Source organism: Cervus elaphus, chromosome 9 (assembly GCF_910594005.1).
Source record: "Cervus elaphus chromosome 9, mCerEla1.1, whole genome shotgun sequence".
NCBI classification, from domain to species: Eukaryota; Metazoa; Chordata; class Mammalia; order Artiodactyla; family Cervidae; genus Cervus; species Cervus elaphus.
In genome coordinates this window covers 44,536,178-44,543,268 of record NC_057823.1, presented here as the reverse complement: position 1 = coordinate 44,543,268, position 7,091 = coordinate 44,536,178, and positions in this window count along the sequence as shown.

Below are 7,091 nucleotides of genomic sequence, written 5' to 3'. Positions count from 1 at the left end.
TGTGAGATGGGTAAGGATGGCTGTTTACAACACTGCAAGCTAAGTGCCTATAGAGATGGGGATCTAAAAGTGGGTGGGTTTGTCCCCCTTTTTAATTTGGGCTAGAAAGCAGAAATATTCCTGCTCTCTTTTGTGTGCAGGCCAGAAGAAATTACATTCATTTGGTAAGTTATTGTTTGTATGTACATCTGTGTGTGTTTCACCTCCTTGAAATGACCTTAGTTGTCACAGAAATGGCAGAAATCCTGCCCATGGGATTTAGAATGGTCTATTGCTTCTGTCACACACACAGGCAGTTGTATGGAGAAGGAAATGGCAACCCACTCCAGTACTCTTGCCTGGAGAATTCCATGGACAGAGGAGCCTGGCGGCCTACAATCCATGGGGTTGCAAAGAGTCGGACACGACTGAGCGACTAATACACACACACACACACACTTCTTCTGTGTCCCTCGACTATCTGAAATGTTTTATCTCGTTGCTCCTTTCAAGACAGAGGAGAGAATGATGTATCAACCCCATTCACTTCACCAGCAGTGTACTGAAGCTCTGTTCCTGGAGGTCTTAGAATTAGTGAGACTGCTGAACTCCAGTCCCTCCTACTGCCAGGACCTCTAGACTGAGGCACACAAGGCCTTTGAAACACTGATGCCCTGGCCTGAGGTCATCAGTAAGCCTGGCCCTGGCTTAAGAGAAAGTGGCTCAGTTGTTATGCTCACTGCTGACACAGACATTGTTGAAATGTTCCTCCTATAGAGACCCTAAGTGCTTGGATTCACCAGCATAAAAGATAAGTCTCCTAAAGGTCATTAATTTAATCTCATCAGTAATGTGGCATTCACCTCTTTCCCAGAAGCCAAAAGAAGAAAACAATATTTATGAGGAATTATAGATCATTTTGATCTATAATTTTAAATTCTCCAGGAGAAATTAGGAATTGCCTCAAAATCTGGATTTATCTAATCCTGTGGCATGCATGTCTCTGACTGAGTTTAGTACCAATGCTTAAAAACTGGTTTTTCTTGAGCAACCTGTGTCCTGTTCCTGCTTTGTTGGTTGAAAGAATAAGCAGTGCTTCTGCACCATTTATCAACATGTTGGTGTCCTCAGAAGAGTGTGGAGATATTTAGAATCTACATACTTTGTTTTGTTACTAGTTCTTTTTGGAATTTTGTTTAACCCTAGTCATTTAAGTAGGGGTCCTTGCACTGGAAGGCTCTGACCTTTCCTCTCATCTGTGTGATGACCTCTTGTGCTCAATCTTTGTCCCTTCCAGGTGTCTCATTTCATGTCTCCTTTCTTCTTGGTTTGCTTCTGTGTATTTTACCAAAACATAAATTGAAATGTTTTATACAGGTTGTTAGATGAGCGTACATTCTCCAGTTTGGTGAAAGCTACTGATTATTGACCTTCTAACAGGGTTAGAATGGCAGGAAATGAGTACCAGGCCATAAAGAACCTATCTGATTCTCGATACTGTGAGGGGAAAGAGAGAACACATTTTGTCCATGAGGTCTGTGTGGTGGAGGGTTTGAGAATTTTAGTAATGTCAAGTGGCTGGAGGCCAAACTTTCAGAATTACTACTGTACAATACGCAGGGATCTTTCTGCATATCTCCATTCTGGGCACAAGGGCTGCAGGTATCATGTGACTCTCAACTCTGGCATGTTTTTCTAAGCTATGTGGTTTACTGCATGAATATATACTATCAACTTGATTCTGTAAACTGCTTCTTTCACATAACAGTTTATCCTGAACATTACTTATCATGAGTAAATAGACTTTTATGTTATTGTTTAATGTATACAAATGTGATTTCATATAGATATGGAATATTTATTAATTCATTGCCATTAATTTTTTCAGTAATAAATTATGGATTGTTAATTCCTTATAATAAACTGGGAACATTTCTGTCATTGTAATACTTAAAAATTTTTGGACCAAGACACATGCACTTTTCATAGAGCATTTGATGTGTGTTGTCAAGAAATCTGCTGGGAACTAGCACTTCACAATACAGCCAGCAGAGGGCAGGGTCATCCTTTTTCTACATTCTTGCAAAACTGAATATTCAAATTTTGCTTCACTTCAGAGGCACATAATAACTGCTGCTGCTGCTGCTAAGTCGCTTCAGTCGTGTCCGACTCTGTGCGACCCCATGGACTGCAGCCCACCAGGCTCCTCTGCCCATGGGATTTTCCAGGCAAGAGTACTGGAGTGGGTTGCCATTGCCTTCTCCCACATAATACTAGGCCATGATATTACAGTGCACGTTTTTGCTAATTAGAATCTCAGTATCATTGCCTATGGTTTTTGGCCATTGCATCTATTTTTCAACACTGTGTTCATAGTCTTTTGTCTTTTATGCTATCTCTACTGAAGTGCTGGCTCTTTATTTATTCATATATTCCTATGTAATAATTATCTGAGCCTATTATTACAGATTTCACAATTATTTATCACATGGTTTATTTAGAGCTATTTAAACATCAAAAATCTTAAATATTCAGAAAATGCAATTATCGTAATATCAGAAAGTGTAAGTTACTCAGTCATGTCTGAGTTTTGAGTGACTCAATTTCTGATGTTACCATAATTGCATTTTCTAAATATTTATGATTTTTGATGTTTAAATAGCTCTGAATAAATCATTGTGATAAATAATTGTGAAATCTATAACAATGGCCTCAGATAATTATTATATAAGGAGTATTATGAATAAATAAGCAAAGGATTAGCACCTCAATAGAAGAAAAGTCACATATAAAATTAAAAATGATTGATAGAAGAAAAAGATAGAGTTTGTTGAATAAAAACAAGACTATTTGAATGGATGCATGTATCTCAAAGACAATATAATTAGGCAAAATTGTCTTCATAAGAGTTGACTAATCAGAATGGAAAATAAGGGTGATATTTGTTTTTCTCTTTCTGACTTCAGTCTGTATTACAGACTGTAGGTTTGTCCACTTCAGTTTAACTGACTCAAATTTGTTTCTTTATATCACTAATATTCCATTGTATGTATGTACTGGAACTTCTTTTTTTTTTTTTTTTAAGAAGGGAAGGAGGAAGGGGAGGGCAGGAGGAAGGGAAGGGAAGGAAAGGGAAGGGAAGTGACTCAGTCGTGTCCAACTCTTTGCAACCCTATGGGCTTCCCCGTCCATGGGATTTTCCAGGCAAGGGTACTGGAGTGGGTTGCCGTTTCCTTCTCCAGTACTGGAACTTCTTTATTCATTCAAATATTGACAGACATCTAGGTTGCCTCCGTGTCCTGGTTATTGTATATAGTGCTGCAATGAGCATTGGGGTACATATGTCTTTTTGAATTAATGAATGTTTTTTCAGGGTATATACTTGCATATACATATATACATACATATATATATGTGTGTATGTATATATATAGAGAGAGAGAGAGAGAGAAAGAGAGAGAGAATCTAGAAAAATGGTACTGATGAACTAATTTGCAGGGCAGGAATAGAGACCCAGATGTAGAGAACAAATTGTGGACACAGCAGGGGAAGGAGAGGGTGAGATGAATTGAAAGGGTAGCGTTAAATTGTATTCATTACCATGTGTAAAATAGATAGCTGTTGGGAAGTTGCTATAAAACACAAAGAGCTCAGCTTAGTGCTCCATGACAACTTAGAGGAGTGAGATGGGGGCAGGGGTCATGAGAGGGAGGCACTATTTGGAAGGGTTATATGTATACTTATAGCTGATTCATGTTCTTGTATGGCAGAAAGTAACACAATATTTTAAGCAATTATCCTCCAGTTAAAAATAAAAATTAAAAAAGAAAAAACAACAGAAAAGAAAATAATAGTGAAAGTCCCTTCTAATGCATCAGCTGAATATGATGTCAGAAAGAAATCCCCCCAAATGTAGGAACTTTGAAATCTGGTGTTATTTAATGTATTTGAAGTATGGGAAAGGTGCTTGCATCTTGACTTTCAGCCCTAAGAAAAACAAGATGACATTTGAGAATCAACTATCTTTCAAAAATGGTTTATGAGCTGTTTTTTTTACTCCTTACATATGTAGAGGAGAATATCTTGCTATCTTGATGCACTTGATCTTTAAAGAGCAAAAAAAAAAAAAAGTCTATTCCATCGACAGCTATATATTCCAAATAAATACCACCTCACACCACTTCCAGTGCACTATAAACCTCTCTAGGTGGATTGGCCACAATTTGCTTCCTCACAATAAGAGAGCCTTACCAATGTCTTCTAGATCCCTGGGAACCTTATTCATACCATCTCCATATGAGAAGACAGGAGAACCTCTGTGGAAAACCTTGGCTTAAAGCCCTTCCCTTCCCTTGACTTGGCTTATGATATACCCCTGAATTACTTGACCATTCTGCCTAATGCTGTCCCCACTGTTTAGGCTCTTCACGAAGAGCTACCAACATGTTCTGGCCTTTGTCTTTGGCATTGAGGAGATCAACAAAACCCCTCATCTCCTTCCCAAACTGACCTTGGGTTATGATCTCTACAATGCCTTTGAAAGTGACCACAGGACTCTAGATAGTTACAGGAACTGCATGAGCATTTTCAGTGAGATTGGACCACTTCTGGACCTGTACAAAATTCCACAAGTGAGTGGACTGAGTTCTGGTGAGAGACACTGCTCTTCCCCAATTTCTTTCCCTCTCATCACAACAATGGTAAAGATGGAAGCAGAGTGTATGCTTCCCACAGAGTTATAAACACCTTCCAGAGTTCCAGAGACTTCATCAGATTGTGAGGGCTTTCCCTGGGTTTGGAAGGAAGAGGGAAAAATGCAGTCAATACTCTGAAACCCAGATCTGTGCTGAAGGCCAAAGTATCCATCCCACAGCTACTGGGAATATTGAGTTGTCATGGATCAGAAACTTTTACATCATAACAAATGCCCACAATATTAGGGACTACCTCACCCAAAGGCAGAGTCTCTCAGAGCACAAGCAGAAGCCAGTGTCTAGCAGATATGACAATTGAGCGCTTGGTTCCCTTGTCTCAATCTGAGAGAAAACTGAAGGGCCATCTCAGCTTCAGAGATTACTGACGATTGACTGAGACTCAGTTACAACTGTTTTGTACTTCAGCATTTCCTTCTGCCCATTTCTGCCTTGCGCCAGTCCTATGGGTTTATCTCTGGAGGACACCCCCATAAACTTTCCACATGTAACACTCCATTTCAGGATTTCATTCCAGGGAAAGACCTGACCAGCAAAAGTCAGGCGACATTACTTTTGAGCATAGCTGCATTAGCTTTCTGAGAGGATAGGTTATTGCAATTTCCAGGATAATCTAGGTAAGGTTCAGGCAATAAATTTAATATACTATTGTGTTTAATGAGAAAAGCTTTATTAATTCTCAGAGTTTATATGGAACATTGTTTGCTGGTGGAAATGAATCTCTTTTTAAGTAGCCATGTTGTTGTTGTCATTGTTGTTAAGCTGCTAAATCGTGTTCAACTCTTTTCAACCCCAAGGCTGGTAGCACACCAGGCACCCCTATCTTTCACTATCTCGCTGGTTTTGCTCAGTTTCATTTCCATTGAGTCTGTGAGGCTATCTGACCATTTCATACTCTGCTGCACCCTTCTCTTTTGCCTTCACTCTTTCCCACCACCACAGTCTTTTCCAGTGAGTTGTCTCTTCACCTCAGGTGCTTCAACTTCACCTCAGGAGCTTCAACTTCAGCAACAGTACTTTTATTGAATATTCAGGGTTAATCTCCTTTAGGATTGACAGGTTTGATCTCCTTGTAGTCCAAAGGACTCTCAAGGATCTCCTCTAGCACCACAATTTTTTTTCCATTTATTTTTATTAGTTAGAGGCTAATTACTTTACAATATTGTAGTGGTTTTTGTCATACATTGACATGAATCAGCCATGGATTTACATGTGTTCCCCATCCTGAACCCCACTCCCACCTCCCTCCCCATCCCATCCCTCTGGGTCATCCCAGTGCACCAGCCCCGAGCACTTGTTTCATGCATCCAACCTGGACTGGCGATCTGTTTCATACTTGATAATATACATGTTTCAATGCTGTTCTCTCAGATCATCCCACCCTTGCCTTCTCCCATAGAGTCTAAAAGTCTGTTCTGTACATCTGTGTCTCTTTTTCTGTCTTGCATATAGGGTTATCATTACCATCTTTCTAAATTCCATATATATGCATTAATATACTGTATTGGTGTTTATCTTTCTGGCTTACTTCACTCTGTATAATGGGCTCTGGTTTTATCCATCTCATTAGAACTGATTCAAATATATTCTTTTCAATGGCTGAGTAATATTCCATTGTGTATATGTACCACAGCTTTCTTATCCATTTGTCTGCTGATGGGCATCTAGGTTGCTTCCATGTCCTGGCTATTATAAACAGTAACACCACAATTTTTAAAAATTAATTATTTTAGTTGGAGGATAATTACTTTACAACTTTGTGATGGTTTTTGCCATACATTGACATGAATCAGCCATGGGTGCACGTGTCCCCTCATCCTGAACCCTCCTCTCTACCTCCCTCGCCTCCCTATCCCTCCGTGTTGTCCCAGAGCACCAGCTTTGAGTGCTCTGCTTCATGCATCGAACTTGCATTGGTCATATATTTTACATATGGTAATATACTTGTTTCAATGCTATTCTCTCAAATCATCCCACCCTCCCCTTCTCCCGCATAGTTCAAAATTCTGTTCTTCACATCTGCATCTCTTTTGCTGCCTTGCATATAGGATTGTCATTACCATCTTTCTAAATTCCATATATATGTGTTAATATACTGTATTGGTGTTTCTCTTTCTGACTTACTTCACTCTGTATAATAGGCTCCAGTTTCATCCACCTCATTAGTACTGACAAACGCTTTTCTTTTTATAGCTGAGTAATATCCATTGTGGCTTCCTTGGTGGTTCAGAGGTTAAAGTGCCTGCTTGCAACATGGGAGACCTGGGTTTGATCTCTGGGTTGGGAAGATTCCCTGGAGAAGGAAATGGCAACCAACTCCAGTATTCTTGCCTGGAGAATCCCATGGATGGAGGAGCCTAGTGGGCTACAGTCCATGGGGTCGCAAAGAGTCGGACATGA